The sequence below is a fragment of the Protopterus annectens genome, chromosome 9.part0 (genome assembly GCF_019279795.1).
Source record: "Protopterus annectens isolate FY-2018-M chromosome 9.part0, PAN1.0, whole genome shotgun sequence".
NCBI lineage: Eukaryota > Metazoa > Chordata > Ceratodontiformes > Protopteridae > Protopterus > Protopterus annectens.
In genome coordinates, this window is record NC_056743.1 from 245,724,287 (window position 1) to 245,741,804 (window position 17,518).

The window sequence follows — 17,518 nt, forward strand, 5'->3', positions numbered from 1 at the left end:
CAATCACTTATTCATTTCCAATAATTTCAAACTATTTTTCACTGACGTGCTTGCCACTTTACTTTTAAATTTATTTCCCTGAGCAAAGACTACACAAAACTCTCAAGATTAATTGTTTACACTTGCAGACTGCTTGTCTCAAAGTAACAGTAGCTAGCAATGAAATAAAAACAGCCAATAAATTTGCAAATGCATTAAGATATCTTCACAAATTTCACTCAGAACAGAATGCACAGAATTCCCTCTGGCTTAAGCTATAAACTGGAGACTTTTAGTCTCTCTCTGGGAACATTTGCTAGAGGACAAAAACAAGCTAGTGTCTTTGTAGATGCAGGAAGCTTAGTATTTTTCAAGGCTTTCATCATATTGACTTTTTTAAAGCCTATTTGCTTACACAAAATTGTTTATAGCTTATGCCAAGGACACAAATCTAGACATTTACCCTTATAAAAGAAAGGGAAGTTATCATTTCAGTTCTTCATATAATTAGTACACTTTTATGTGCAACTCCCAGCAGTTCAAGATCACAGCATTATATTAACTAAAACTGGTTTCAGTCCATCCTTTCTTCTCTTGTTACACTGTAAAGCCTATATTTCATACCACTAAAATGGTACTTGCTTACTTTAACATATACAAGAGTCACTGAAAAGACCCCCTTCCTCACATATAAAATACAACTAACTGTACATAACACTGCTTTACAATAACATGCAGTTTATATCATGAATTGCTTTACACAAATAATAAAAAATGATTTTACTTACAGTTACTACTTTTCCACTTTAGTGCACTTCTAAACAGTAATGACTTAATACGGGGTACAAGCTTATAGAAAATGATTGGTAAACTTGCCTGGTGTACAGTGAATTATGCAACAAACATCCAGTCTTGTCTCAGCAGTCTTTTTTTTCTGTTGCAAAGCCAAATGTTGGAAATGTGATTAATGCTTTATAACCCACCATTTATTCACTGTACACTAGGTTTTCTTCCTGATCATTTCCATATACTGACACCAGGGCCTGGTTCAAATCCAAAGTACTCCTGACTTTCTTAGATAACTCTTGTGCCTTTTCTCTCTAAAACATTTTCCTTTGGAACACTAGAAAAGGTATCACTGGCAGTGTCTCTATCTCAGTTTTATTGTCAGAAGAATGAGAAGCACGAGTCACCTTCTACTTGCTGGCTTAGTTGTTTTCTTAATAAATTTCCTCTTTAGCCTGTTCTGCATCAAAAAATGTATTTGATCCTCCAGGAAACAATTCTTTATAGACAAAATGATATAGCAACTTGAATATCATGTGTGACTCGACATCTCCTGATTGTTGATATAAATTTAATTATCTTCTGCCTAGTGTACAATGAACAAGCATTTCCACAAACACTCTGTTGTCTCAGTTTTCAATACTTTTCCCTTCTGGTACAGTTTTGTCAGGATCAACTGCTTCTACTGGCATAATTGCATCTCTACTAACACAGACCTTGGCTGCTTTCTCATGGCCAGGTTTGGAGCATACACTCAATGTGCCCTTTCAAACAAATCCTACTGTGGAAAACCAGACCATTTTTTTAACTTGTGCTTTAATAAAATGAATACACTCTGTTCTTTCTATTTTCTGCTGCAGAAAATCTCAGGGTATCTCTCTTCTAACTCTACTTTTTGAGACTGCTCTTCTTGAGAAGCCTCATACTCAGCCAGTCTTTTCTTCATTTTTTGGAGTTTTGTCAGTTCATCTGAATAGCGACTTACAGTTTCATCTTATCGTCCAGCCTTTTGAGGGGATATATTCCTTCCATGTTTCATTACAGAGTACATCTGATTTATTTTTTTCCTCAAAAGTAATGGAAGCCATCTCCTGAACCAAAGCTGAATCTTGAACTGCTTTTTGTTGAACAGCTGCAAGATTCTTCAAAGTCAGTGTTTTCTTTTCACCTTTTCTGGTTGATTTTCTTGCAGGCTTTTTAAACTTCTTTACTGGCATCCAAGCAGTGTACTTATTAGCCAATAACTGAATGTTACCAAAGCTTATAATTTCACTGATTATTCTGTTTTCACACTGGCAGAGTTGAAATAAAGCTGATCAATATACAGCCATCTTGGAAGTCCCCCAACTCTTCTCAGTTCTTATTTCCACTACTATGATCATTTGTTCTTTTTCACTTCTCTTAATTTACTTTAATTTCTTAATTTTTTGAAACTTTAGTACATAGTGTAAAGTAAAACAATATTTACTACATACCCATATGGGATGTTTTATAGTCACTCGTGCGTTATTTTACTCTGATCTATGTATCTGGTCAGTTTTTGACCACGGGCCAAGGCTGAAACTGGTCAGAATATATTAGTACTCTATACTGGTAAACCTACAAATCTGAATTCAAGCAGTGAACATGCTTAAACATCAACTATGGAAGTTACTAACACAACTGTACTACAATCACTGTAATATCTGTTGGAAGTCTTACGTTCTGGGGAGACTTTCACAGCTAAAGGACCAGTGACTGGCAGTCTGCATAGCAAAGAAGTTTTAAGATGGCCATGAGAAAACCTGTCCAGCTCCAGAAGCATTTCCTAGTTTGCAGTGCTCTGAGATTGTATGGACTTAAGACCAAAGAACTGCTTCATGGAAGAAATAAGGATACACCCACCAGTGCATTTCTCAGAGGGATTAAGCTGTCTTAGTGGAATGGACTCTGACATAACCAGGAATAGGCTTTCCATGAAAGAATAACAGAATCACATGCAGTATACTAGCCTTTTGGAAATAAGCAAAGGAGATGAACCAACTACATGATTTTGTAATCTGTTCAGATCTTTCCAAATACAACCTAGGTTCCCTTGTACATATCAATGGAGTGTAATTTAACTCTTGTTCTAGGGAGGAGAATGGCTTTTTTTCAGGGATAATCCTGTGAATCTTGGGCCTTGAAGTGGGATTAGTACAGAAGGTGACTCTGTCCTCGAAGAAAATTAAAAAAGATTACTTACACAAGATGGCTTGCAGTTCCAAAATATTTACTGCAGAGGTAATAACTACCAAAAAAGGTAGTCTTCAAGAGAAGTATCTAAGGGATACAGAAAGCTGTTGGCTCCAAAAACAGTAAACTGAGATTGTCTATTATTCTTTAGTGAAGCAATCTCTTTTTGCACGGTCACAAATGCAGCATTTCATTAAGAAAATGCATGACTGGCAACTGGGATAATATTGAGGTATTCAATGGCAAGCAAGCTGAAATGGCTGACATAGCACTCTTGCTCTATACAGGTCTGACATGTAGGTAAGAACCAGGGACACCTGCACTATGTCTGGGTCCAGGTCTTGGTCGAGACACCATAGAAAGAATCTCTTCCATTTCGCTAGGTAAGATTTCTGTGTGTTTGACCTCCTAGCCTCCTTCATAATTTTGAGTTATGTCCTGTAAAATCACATGCCTGACTGCTTAACCATCCACCTTCTCATCCTTAAAGATCATAGGCTGGGGTGCAATATAGGCCCTCTGAGGGAAAAAGACCATATACTGAAGCAATAGCATCAGTTCTGACCTTGCCAAATTCAGCAGAAGGAAGGCAGTACAGTTGTGTTATGAACTTATCGTTAATGTAAATGTTCGAGCAGAGTCACTGCTGAAATTCTTGCATTTGGGATATCCTGCCTCCATCCAGGTAGCGGGTGGCTGGACAGACTTCCACAACTTTACCTTCCCTCACGGCTTCAAATGATGCCCTTTCACCAAAGGCCACAGCACAATGGCAAAAATGGTGCGTTAACCAGTGCTTACTTCAGACCTTTCTTGCCCCCACACAGGCTAGATTAAATACTTCAGTGCTAGGAGCTCCAGGGAACTAGATGGTACAGCCCCAACTACAACAGGTCCAACAAAGGGTTGTGGGCAAACAAAAGAAAAATGAGAGTCTGGAGGGAAGATACGTAAACAGTACTAGGGAGCTACCCCAACCCACATGGCAACAAAAACAGATGAACAGGTTGAAAAGAAAATGGGTAGTGGAAATTAATTATTCCAGTTATTAGGGAAGGCAGATATTTCTTCAGAAGGAATAGTATTGCGCAGGATAAAATAAAAATGGAATTTAAAAACATAGTTGAAATAAAAAAAGATACGATTAAGAAGGAGCAGGAATTATTCACAAGGGTTGTCACAGGTTAACATATTGCAGAATAAGGGGAATCTACAGGAAAAAAAGGAGGAGCAACTGCAGAGTCCTGAAGGGAAAATTTGGATAATATGCCCACGTTTATAAAGACTGCTTTTCATTGACTATTTCTGACGACTCCAAAGCACAAAAACTTTTAGGACAACAGCTCAGGCAACAGAGAGCTTACGGAGCCAATAACAAGAAAAATAACAAGAGATCCAGCAGAGATATTAGAGATTTCAGAAATTTTATGAAAATTTCTGTAATGCAAAGGAATGTGGAATCCAAGAAAAAGCATAAATTTAAATATTTATGTAACAATTATGCCAAGGTTAGAGGAAGGTGAGGTTCAACAACTAATAGTTAAGAAAGGAGGTTGTGAGACAAATAGTGAGGTTCAACAGCTAATAGCTAAAAAAAAAAAAAAAAAAAAAAAAAAAAAAAAAGAGGAGATGAGACAAAATAGTGATGTATAAGCAATCTGCAAGGAAGTCTCCAGAAACAGATGGTATTCTTGTGGAAGTCTGGATGTTAGGAGGGAAGAAAGTGATAAAGATCTAAGAATTTCTTCAACAGTACTTTAAAAGGAGAAGCAGCATATTGGACAAAAGCTGTGGTGGCTGCATTACACAAAGAGGATAAATACTCATCAGGCCCAGCTTCAAATAGACCCATTTCAATTTTAAACCATGACTACAAAGTGTTTATGCCTATACTGGCTAAGAGAATACCAAAGGTGTTGCCAAACTTGATAGATCAATGTGGTTTTGTGGACGGGAGGCTTACATTTGACAACACTGACTGAAAAATAATGACACAGAGAGAGAAGAAGAATATAAGAAAGTACTGCTATTCTAATTAGGTCTTGATGCAGAGAAAGCATTCAACACAGTAAGGTGGGATTTCATGAATAGGGCAATGGAAGCCATTTACATTCCCTGACAATAACAGGGTTTAGTTAGGAAGATGCAAGTAAGATGGGTGCAAGAATTAGCAGAGGGTTCCTCTCTGATAACCTGTGTTTTAATACAGAAACCAAGAAGGAGTATTTTCTTTCTCCTTTATTATATCCTTTATATGTAGAGACACTGGAAAAGAAAATAAGGGACTCAGAAATACAAGGATACAATTTTTATGGGAATCAAGAAAACTTGGTTTTATTTGCAGATATTTTGCTCTTGATAAATCCAAAAAAGGACATGTTGGCATTGTGGAACACTTAGGGACAGATTTACATTCTTTCAAGATATAAAATTAATGTAGATGAAACATAGGCTATAGTGGTAAATTATGCACCCACACAAGAACTAATCAAGCAATACCCAAATTTATGGGGACATGACAGGATGAGGTAATTAAGAGTATGGATTAAAAAGGATTCTGTTAATGCAGCTAAGGATATGTGGGAAGAAATTAAACAAAAAATAATACAATCAGCAAAACAACTCATAGCAGAAAGATGAAGAATCCACAACCGGCCATAGTTAAAATAAATAAATAAATAAATAAAATACTACAATAACTCAAGGTAGAAAATCTACTTTATGAAGCTGGATAATAAAATACAAGAGGTGAAAATATTTGTTGTCCCTTTAGTTGTACATACAGGTCAGGCACATTTTTTTTTTTTCATCAACCAGTGGAAAATTTGTGGACAATAAAGAGCTTAAGAAATTTATTTAGGAGGGGAAAAGGGTAAAGTGGGATAAGTTGATCTTTCCCACAGAACAACGTGGTTTAGAGTTACTTCATTTGTATGGATATTTTAGAACTACACAGTTAAAGCTCATTTACATAACACAAGCTGAATGTTATGAATTAATTTGAAATAAGATGGTGAAGAAGCAGGAAGGTAGTTCACGAAATAAGGAGAGAGTATAATTTTGGATGCAGTTTCTTAAGAACAACCATCAATCAGTATATTATGTGCATAAAGTTGCAGAAAGTATTCTAAGAACTAATCAAAAGTCCAATAATACCAGTCTGTGCTGAATAAATGCTTCACAAACCAAAAAGTAAATCCAACAAGCAGAAGTAAAATGAAGCAACACCAGGATATCATAGAACCAGCAACAGTTTATTCAGGAAACAGGCAAAGGCATAAGCGCTTTTGCAGTATTATAACTGCTTCATCAGATGCATAAAATATGTCTAATTCAATGCCCATTAAATAACAAAGTGAAAAAAATTACATCACATCCACATAACATGTTAAATATATGCAGTACTAATAGTAAACGTGTATATAAAAAAGTGAATGTGCATAAAAGGTGGGGGGGGTTAAAAGGGAGTAGAAAGTTGAAAGGGGTCCTGTGTGAGTGTGTGTGCGAAGACTCTGATGGAGCCGAAGACCACAGAGTAGGTTCCAGCACCAAGGTGAGATCTACCACTGGTACCAAAGCAGTTGGCACGGAGTGTTGAAGCAATGGGCTCCAAGACCTGGGGAGAGGTTGAAGGAGGAATATATGTAGGAGTCCTGGGAGAGTAAGCCTCAGCTCCGAGAGGAAGGGAGGTCCGAGAAGGTGCAGGGAGGTCTCTGGCTGCCATGAGTTGATCTACTAATCTAACTACATCCATTTCTGATAGACTCCTGGAGGAATGGATGGACATTCCCAAAGGAGATTCAGGTCTTTCTACGAAGGGACTTAGCTGCTGACCCAAGAAGGGGTCTACTGAAGGGGAGTATCTAGTCCTGGGGATACTTAGCATCTCGACCTTCGGCACCATAGACTATTACTTGACAGGAGATGGAACCAAAATATTTGAGATGACAACCATCAGTGCCAGAGACGTTGTCAGTGCTGAAGACATGGCCGGTACCGAATGTGTCTGGATAGCTTCAGTGGTAGACAGCAGCCGGGGAGATTTTATTGGCTTCAGTGCTGAAGCAAAAGTCAGTGCAGTCTTTGGAACTTTTCGTTTTGGTTCCGAGGAAGGAGTTGGAACCTGAGATTTTTGAGTCTTACATTCGTATACCTTGGAGGAAGACCGAATGGCTCCATTTTTTTGATTCAGTCTTCACAGATTTTGAAGTCTCTGCCTCAGAGAGAGCTTCACCAAAGCGACATTTCAGTAAGCCCTTAATCAACTTTTTACGCCTTTCTGCAAGAGTTTGAGCACTGAAACCCCTGCAGAGTTTGCATGGAGGTTGAATTTCCAGATGAGGGACATCCAAACAAATGCTAGAAAGCTACCCATCCAAACTGGGCATCCTTCTGCCACAGTCCTTACACTGCTCGAACCCATAGGTTCCTTTTCACTTTTCTGACATTTGTCAAAACCAGTAAATAACACGCCCACACAGTCACTCACAAGATATGATAAAATGAAAGATAAAGCTTTTTTTTTTTTTTTTTTTTTTTTTTAAATATACCAACAAAGGTATATCAAGACTACCCAAAAAAGGGGTAAAGAAGAAGGGAGGGGGGTAGGGAGAAAGGATACCAACGATAGTATCAAGAATTACCAACAGTAAGAGGGGAGGAGAGACCTAATACCAACAATGGTAAATTAGAAATACCTTGAGGTAAAAAAAATACGGATAAGGATATTAATAGAGTCACACACACCAAAACACAACTTTAGAGTAGAAAAATACTACAGAAAAAGGTAGAAGATGGATACATATCAAACAATATGAGCACTTAGCTGAGAGCAATGGCTGATATGTCCAATTTTCTATGCAGCAAACAGGATCTGAGGTAAAGGGAAGAGAGGCAGTATTCATAGCCTTAGCTTGAGAATTTTTGGCTGACGCAAACTTGATATAACGGCCGAGTTGGTTCTGAGAGTTCAGAACCGAACACAACAGTTAAGACTGACATCAGATCATACATCAACAGAAAAGAAAACAAGCCATTTTACCTTTTTTCCATTTAAATACAATATGCATCACATATATGTTCTTTGCTACTTTCAGTCCAACATTACAAAAATTTGCTGAACTCCTCCTTTCCCTTAATCCTCAGTCCTCCTCCTGAAAATTAATATGCATGTATTGTTCCCACAATTTCCATTTACTTCAATGTAATTTGCTCCTTCCCTTTTCTAAAAGAACCCTTTTCCAGTTATTTTTTCTAGTGTGCAATATTCAATACCTCATATACAGTTGGCATAGACCAATTAACATTTTCTAGTAATTGCTGCTTTTGCAGCCAACAGAATTAAACTTAAGGCCTTACTATATCTAGGCAATTCAGATCGTGTATTCCAGCTCAAATGATCATTTCCTTTCTTAAAACCAATTACTCACCCAATATTTCTGACTATTTTGTAGGGAATTTTTAAAATCTGCATCTCATTACACTCCCAGAACGTACATTTCCCAGTTACCCGTCTCTTCTCCATCACACCTCCAACATTTGCTATCTACCTGAGGAAAATTTAATTCAAGTCTGCTTGGGGTATAAACATACCTATGCAAACACTTCCAAGCAAAGATCTTCAACCTTCTGGACTTGGTTACATACTTGGCAGCCATACATATGTCTTCCCAATATTTTATTATAAATTACTTTTCCAGTCTCTCTTCCCAATCTTTTGGAACTTCCTCTGATTCTTATAATTATAGTGCAACATTTTATATACCCTACTTATCCCCTTTTTAACAGCTTATTCTGCCCTAGATTCAACTAAAAACTACTAGAGCAGGTTTTTCACTTTAAATCCCCCTATCCATTTCTTTTTGCCTGTACTCTGACATCAAAGCCCTGGAAGCGAAGGCAGTCGCTAGCCTGCCATCCAAATGTCTTCTTGCCCTTATTCCACTCTACTACCTTTCCTGCTTGAGTTGTTACCAATTATCATGGTTCCTTTGTCAGGTTTTTCTAGTCCCCTTTTGCCTATTTTCTGTACCCCTATTTGCAATCAGCTCTATTGGCAAAATCTTCTCCATTCTTGCACTGGCTTAGTTCTTAGAATACCTTTTGCTATTTTATGAATATAATATTCTGTATGATTATCATTCTCCTTAAGGATCTGCATCTAAAATCTCTCTGTATTTCTTTAACTTCCCCTTGCTTCATCAATGTCCCCTTCCACTTTGAATTACAACCATCTGCTTGCTTGTGTTGTATACATGAGCCTTAACTGCGTAATTCTAAAATATCCCTTTAAATCAGGTAAACCTAATCCACCTTGTTCTACTGGAAGGATTACCTTATCCCACTTAACTCTTACCTTCTTTTCCTCACAGAAAAATTCCTTCAATCCTTTACTATTATCCACAACTTCTCCTCTGGTGGATAAAAGTATACCCGACCCACATACAAGACTAAAGGGGCTAAAAACATTTTCACTGCTTGTTTCAAACTATCCATACCCACAAATAAGATTTTCTAGTTTCTCAATTTTTGTATTATCTTTTGTTTAGTCTCTTCCCACATAACCTTAAGATGCCGTAACAGAAGCATTTTTAATCCATAATCCTAAATGGTTCCACTTCATAATCTCGAATTTCAGTATCTCGAGACCATAAAGTGGAATTTTTAAAATCCAGAAACTCCATAAGCACGAATCCGGAAATGTCAAATTCGCAGTTATGATGTTCCGGTACTTGACGCTGGATTTAGTGTGTGCAGGATGTATCGCGTAGTGTGTGGATTTAGCTGGTATGTAACGTAAAAAGAAGGTATGTACTTACCATAACGTTCCATGTGAGTTGTTCATCTCGCCTTCATTCTTTACTGATGGTTCGGAGCCAATCTGTGGGTCTGAGTCGGCAACTACTGCAACGCTCGAGGATTTCAAGTAGCGAGGCCAAGTCCCTATCCGATGATGCACCCAGAGTTACCACAGATCTTGTTTGCTGTGTAAAATACCATATGTCATTCTATAACTACATAAGAGAAAGTATAGAAGGGTTGAGTGACCAGGAAGGATCTAGCATCTCGGTCTTTTGAAAGCCCAGGAGGGGGTAGGAGGGAGGGACGCAAGAATGAAGGCAAGATGAACAACTCGCATGGAACGTTATGGTAAGTACATAACTTCTTTATGTGAAGTTGTTCTATCTCGCCGTTCATTCTTTATGGGTAGCATTCCAAGCATCATCAACCTCGGGTGGCTCACAGGAGTATATTTCTCAGGACCGTAGATTCAAAGAAAGCCCTGTCAACTTTGTAATAAGTGATAAAGGTATGAGGTTTTGACCAAGTGGCTGCTGCACAAATGTTATCAATAGAAAGTCTGGCAGAAAAATCGATGATGTAGAAACTGCTCTGGTTGAGTGAGCTTTCATTTTATGCTGCAAGGGAATATTGGCAGCTGAATAAGCAAAGGAGATACAATCAGATAACCATTTAGACAGAGCTGTTTTAGCCACTGGCATACCCTTCCTGGAATCTGAAAATGAAACAAAATGGTCTGATTTTCTGAAATCTTTTGTTCTATCCAAATAAAATCTGAGCTGTCTGTGAACATCAAGTTTGTGCAGCATATGTACTCTAAATTGTTTGAATGGTTGGGGAAGAAAACTGGCAAATCAATAATTTGGTTGAGATTAGTTTCAGTGCAAACTTTGGGTAAGAAAGGGGTTTGTTCGAAATGAGACTATCAGCATGGAAAATCAAATGAGGAGGCTTGATGGATAAGGCCTGAAGCTCTGACACTCTGCGGGCAAAAGTAATAGCCACTAAAAAGATGGTTTTCCATGACAAAGATCTGAGGTCACATGAGGAAGCTGGTTCAAATGGCGGAAGAATTATGCGGGAAAGCATAAAATTTAGATTCCATGGAGAGTAGAAAGACTTCACAGGTGGTCTAATAATGAAAGGTCCCTTTGAGAAAGGCTTTGGATAATTTGTGTGACATAATATTCAATCCTTCAAATCCCAGATGAAAGTTAGAAATGGCAACGAACTGAAGACGGACTATTGCTGCTGCAGCTCCTTTACTGAATATCATGGTTAAGAAATCTAGAATAGAAGCCATACGGGCTTGGAAAGTATCAATATTGTTTTTAGAGGCCCATATAAAAATATTTTTCCCTTTGCTGAGGTACAGCTTCCTTGTAGAGGATTTATGAGATGATAGGACAATTTGCTTCGTCTCATTGGAAAGGTTGTGGAACCTGGCTATGATGGGAAGGGGAGCAGCCAAGCTGTCCGCTTCAGGGATCGCAAAGACGGATGAAGTTCCCAGACGAGTGCGTCAGAAGGTCCAGAACTGGGTGCAGAATCCAGGGGTCCTCCAAAAGATGAAGTTGAAGGAAGGGGAACCAAATCTGACGAGGCCAATGAGGAGCTATTAGAATAATGGTCCTTCCCAGGGCTTTTGCTTTCTGTAATACCTTGGGTATCAGTGGGATTTAGTGGGAATGCATAAAGGAGATCCGGGGGCCAATCATGAACGAGTGTGCCCCTTGGGGCTTCTCTCGGAGGAGAAATAAGGGCAAAGTAGCTTCTGCATTTCGTGTTCATGTGATTGGCAAAAAGGTCACAGCAAGGCTGGCCCCATCTGTGGAATATCCTGTCCGCTATTTCGGTCTTGATGGACCACTTGTAGGGCAACAAAATTGCTCTGCTCAGCTTGTCTGCTATCACGTTGGATTTCCCTGGGATGTGCATTGCTAACAGAAAGCGCTGTGTGGACATAGCCCACTGCCATACTCTGAGGGCCTTGCGACAAAGGGGGTATGATCTGGTTCCTCCTTGTTTGTTCAAATACCAGACCACTGACATGTTATCCATCTGAATCATAATTGCACCCAGAAGAAGACAGTTCTGGAAGTACTGCTCTCATCTCTAGGACATTGATATGCAGAGAAGTCTCTTGATCGGTCCATGCGCCTTGGGCTGTCTTTCCCTGAAAATGTCCCCCCACCCTATCAGGGAAGCATCCGTGGTCATTGTGGCCACTGGAGGGGGTAACACAAATGGACGTCCTATCGTAACGAAGTGAGGTCAGCCATCAATGAAGATCCTTTTTGCAGGAATTTGTGATCATCATCATGTGAGTCATGGGGAGTTCTTGGTAAGACCATTCAGTGAACAGCCATTGCAGTATCTGCATGTGCATACAAGCCAGTGGTATGGCCAGAATTCCTGCTGCCATCATTCCTAACAATTTTATAACTTCTGAAGCTGGTGCTTTGGTTTTAGATATTAGCATGCGGACATGCTGACGTAGAAGAAAGACTCTTTCTACTGGAAGCCTTAGCGTGGTGGTGGTGGTGTCGTCCATTTCTTCTCCGATAAAGACGATATTCTGCGATGGCGACAAGGCAGATTTTTCTGAGTTTATTGTAATGCCCATGTAATTGCAGAGTGACAGAGTGGACTCCCTGACTTGAATAAGTTGATGCTTGGTGGTGGCAGTAAGGAGCCAATCGTCTAGGTACGGATACACCTGGAATCCTGAACGTCTCAAGTGAGCCGTGACCACTGCCATGCATTTGAACACACTGGGGGGCTGTAGTGAGACCAAAGGGCAGGGCTCGAAAGTGGTAATGATTGGCTCCCAGCCGGAAGCGCAGATGATCCCTGGATGGTCTGGCCATTTTTATGTGGTATTACACATCCTGGAGATCTATCAAGCACATCCAATTGTCTTTCCCTAAGATGGGAAATATCGACTGAAGCGTGGCCATCCAAAACTTCTCTTTCTTTACAGATTTGTTTAGTCTGCTGAGGTCCAATATAGGTCTCCAGCCCACAATCTTTTTTGGAACTAGAGAGAATCTTGAGTAAGTTCTGGATCCTGTCTGGTCTGCTGGGACTGACTGGATGACTCTTTCTTGGCAACGTCTGGACCTCTACTGTTGCTTGTTCCCTGTAACTGGGTGGAACATCCAGGATTTTCCTTGTCAGTGAAGGGGGTGTGGCAAAAGGGATGGAGTATCCTCTGGAAATGATACTTTGCACCCAGTTGTCATTTATTTTGAGCCAGGCATCTGGGTACAAAGATAAGAAACCCCCGACTGCCTCCAGAGCAGGACAGTCGGGCTTCCTTTCAGGAGTGCTGGTAGGGCTTCCAAAAGACGTGATCTCTGTCGCCCTGGTGTTGTGGACCCCCTCTGCCGCGAGGGTGACATCTTCCATTATTGCCCCCTATTCTGCCCCTGGAGGGGGGGTTCACCATGTGTGTCCTGAAAGGCTCCTTTGGCTTTTTGGAATCACATTTTCCCTCCCCTTTGACCCTTGGGGTAGGGTCTGGTAGGGGTGGAAAAACGGACCCCGATGGCAGAGACAGTTTCCTTGACTTTGGGCCAGAAAAGGGACGAGCCATCAAAGGGGGTATTCACGAAGGATGACTTGAAAGGCTCCGTGAAGGAACACAAGTGCATCTAGGAGTGTCTCCTAAGAGCAACTCCTGTACCCGCTGCCCTACTCGTTCCATCAGCTGCATATGAAATGAGGCACATGGACGAGTTCACTATGGAATTGAGGGTACCAAGCTGGGCGGCAACTTTGTTTGTAGCTCCTGCAGCTACTGTACCCTGAAGAGCATCTCCCAGCTCTTTAAAGAGATCTCTTTGTAGTCTCGTAATATGGGTCAAATAGTTAAGCGAACGAAGTGCAAAAGTCGCTGAACTAAACATGTGCTTTACATATCTATCCTTGATCCTGGAGTTTTTGTTTGGAGGATAGATAGATGAGGAAGTTTCAGACATTTCCTTTTTGGTGGCTGCTGCCATCACTATGGCATCAACTGGCACACCTTTAGTCAAGAAGGATTTATCTAGGGGGCCAGATATGAACTTATTGGGCCTCCTAGAGACAGAATCCAAAGTATCTGGAGAGTCCCACGCCCTTCGTGAGACCAGCTGCATAAGCTCATCGAAGGGCGGAGACACCCAAGAGGTGGAGGGCTGAGACCCGAAAGTCTTCAGGAGGACCAACTCGTCCTCAGTAGGGTTGGTGGACTGCCAGTCACCCCTCTGCCTAAGGATTTCCAGTATCTCAGCAAATGAGGTATCCTCAGAGGGGGACCGTGAGGACCCTTCTGATTCATCCAAGTCAATGTCAGATGTTAATGAATCCTGAGGGGAGTCCAAATGTTTCCTCTTACACACACACTTCCTAGGAACCTCATCAGTGGGAGATTCTTGGGAGGTCTCTGAAGAGCATGGGCCACCCAATGGGGCTTCCTGAGATTCTGGGTCTCGGCGCTTAGCAAGGATCTGTGAGGCAGAAGCAGACACAGGTGCTTTAGGAGATGAAGAAGCTGGACCCGAAGTTGAGGATGTCTTGGGAGACATACCTCTCATAGCTTCAAAGGCCCCCTCTGCTCCGATGCGAAAGGATGACTGATCCGAGGAAACAATCAATACCCCCGGCACTGGGACAGCGGGCTTCGAGCCTGAGGTAGGAGCCAAGCTCATCTGAGCCAAAGCCCCAAGAGGCAAAGTCAGAACTGACAAGTCGGTTCGACTATCCTCCCCAGACCCGACCTGAGAGCGTTGGCTCCTAGATTCCTCGATCGGTGCAGACGTCGTCAGAGTGAATGGAGCCTAAGACACTGGAGCATATGTCCGCTCCAAAGGCTCCACAATCAGCAGGTCCAACTCCTCCGGCTCCGAAGGACCGGTATGGCTCGGAGGAGGAAGAGATATAGCTGACCTAAGGGTTTTCAAGCTCCAAAGCCACCTGGGTCGGAGTCGATAATTTGGCAAAGACCGGTGCCTGTAAAAGCTTCTGCACCACCCGATCCACATCCAAAGCAGATAGGCTCACATATCCAAATCAGACAGGCTCACAAAAGATTACCGACTGGAGAAGAGGCAATTTAGGAGTTTCGAAAAAGGGTTCCAAGACTGGGGACTGGCTCCGAAAAGAGAAGACAGTCGGCTCTGAGACCTGTGGAGCCGATGTCACAGACTCTAGATTTTTTTGATTCTCCAGAAGTCTTGGAGGACTTACTAGAGCCATCCTGGTCACTCAAAGCCTCCTGGAAAGAAGGTTTCAACAAACCCCTATCAATAAGCTTCCTTTTTCTCTCTTGGAGAACTCTAGAGGAAAAATAATGACATATAGAGCATGATTCTTGTACGTGCAAAGCACCCAAGCAGTAGACACAATTCACATGACAGTCAGTAAAGTACAGTTGTGTACACTTACCATAAATGTAGATGTTAGAGTGTATTCACTGTTGCAGTCATTACATTTGGGTAATCTGCTGGCAGGTTGCCCTCAGTCAGCCTGATTAACAAAGTCTTGGGTCCTGCGTCGGTTGCTGTCCCTTCCTCCATGACGTCAGGTCATCAGGGGTGTAAAACATGCAGCCAACGCCATTACATCAGTTTTTCTTGCCCCAGATGACAGGTGCCCCCCCCCAAATGGTGAGCAAAATTAAAAACACAAAAATATACCCCCAACCAAAAGCAAATACACCAAAAGAATTTTAAGCATTGTAAAAGAAAGTAGAGGTATAGTAAGAGAAAAACAGGGGGCTGGAGGGAGGGTAACCAGGACTGCAACAGTGAATACACTCGAACATCTACATTTATGGTAAGTGTACACAGCTGTACTATGTTCTTCATGTTTCACTGTTGCAATCATTACATTTGGGTAGATTCCCAAAGCTATGGTTGGGAGGATGTATTTATACAGCATAAGTACCAGCTATAAGGCTCTGCAAGTCAGCAATGGCAAAGCCAGCTCTGGATTTAGAGAAATTTGGTATTGATAATGCTTGGTGAAAGTATGAACTGAACTCCAGGTAGCAGCTTCTAGAATATCCCTGGTAGGAACACCTCTGAGAAAGGCTGCAAAAGTAGATGCAGCCTGGGAGAATGAGATCTGATCCCCTGGGGGATAGGTTTTCCATGGTGCTTATAGCAGAAATGAATGCAATCCATTTAGAAATGGTTTGTTTTGAAATAGCCTTCCCATCTGCCCCTGCAGCAAATGCTACCAGTAATTGTTCAAATTTTCTTCAAGGTTTAGTCCTGTCCAAGCAGAATCTAAGTTGTCTGTGCACATCCAATGAAAGCAGAATCCGTTCGCCTTTATTCTGTGGATTGGGAAAGAAAGTTGGCAAATGAATGGACTGATTAAGAGCCACACTGGATACCACCTTTGGCATGAAGGATGGATTGGTCCTGAGTGACACCCTGTCCGCATGAAAGATCATGAAAGGCTCCACTGCTATAAGGGCCTGTAATTCAGATATCCTTCTAGCTGAAGTGATTGCTAAAAGGAAGGCTGTTTTCCAAGAAAGAAATTTTAAGTCTGAAGTAGCAGCTGACTCGAAAGGAGGTAGAGTGAGTTTCTCCAATACAAAGTTAAGGTCCCAGGCAGGGGTTGGAGCTCTGCTGGGTGGTCTCAAGTTTTTGGCCCCTCTGAGGTATTGCTTGATAATGAGCTGAAATGGATGAGGTGTGAATTTTAATGGAGAAAAAAGACAGGCCCTTGTGAAGCATCTCAGTTAAGTACTGCCAAATCTGAGGTAAATTGGGCGCTGTTGTGCTCATCCCTTGAGATCGATTCCAGGCACAGAATCTTTTCCATTTGTCAGCATAAGATTTTCTAGTACTAGGTCTTTTTGCCTCCAAGAGGACATCCATCACAGGTTTGCTGAGGGATGCTAAGGATGAATTTAAGTGATTAGCCAAGTTGCAAGGTTCAATGTTGGGAGCTGAGGGTGCAGGATTTGGTTCTCCTGCTGAGACAGTATGGAAGGTGTCTGAGGCAGGTGCCATGGAGAAATTTGTGATACACTGCGCAGGAGTGGGTACCAGTGTTGGCGTGGCCAGTCTGGTGCAATCAAAATAATTTTTGGTTTGTCCTGTTTCACTTTTAGCAGAACTTTGGAGAGCAGAGGCAGAGGGGGAAAGGCATAGACTAATAGGTTTTTCGAGCTGAAGAACAGAGCCATCTACTTTCCAGGCTTTTATGTGAGGAGTTCTTGGGCAAAATTTGTCCAACTGGTAGTTCTGGGGGGAGGCAAATAAATCTGTGTCGGGGCTCCCCCATTTGCTTATCAACATGTTGAAAATCCGTGGTTCCAGTTTCTACTCGTGTGGGTTCATGAGATTTCTGCTTAGTCCGTCTGCCAGTGTATTCAGTTTTCCAGACAGGAATTGAGCTTGTAGTTGCACTTGGTAGCTCAAGGCCGTGTTCTACAATGCCATGGCTAGTCTGCAGAGGGGGTAGGAATGTGTACCTCCCTGCTAGTTTATGTACCACATAACCGTGGTATTGTCCGTCTTTACCATGAGTTATCCTGGATGAATTAGTCCTTGAAGGCTGTCAGAGCATTCTGTACAGCTAACATTTCTTTTTGATTGATATGTAGGTGCATTTGATTTGGGCTCCATTTGCACTGAATGCACTTCCCTGCCAAAGGCCGTGTTCTACAATGCCATGGCTAGTCTTGCAGAGGGGGTAGGAATGTGTACCTCCCTGCTTGTTTATGTACCACATA

The 17,518-nt window shown here is 41.4% G+C and overlaps 1 protein-coding gene across 1 annotated transcript in view; it reads right to left on the reverse strand.

Moving 5' to 3' along the window:
• MADD (MAP kinase activating death domain) overlaps positions 1 to 17,518 on the reverse strand; it is a 2,427,721-nt gene that overhangs the window by 1,094,697 nt on the left and 1,315,506 nt on the right. The window lies entirely within an intron of this gene.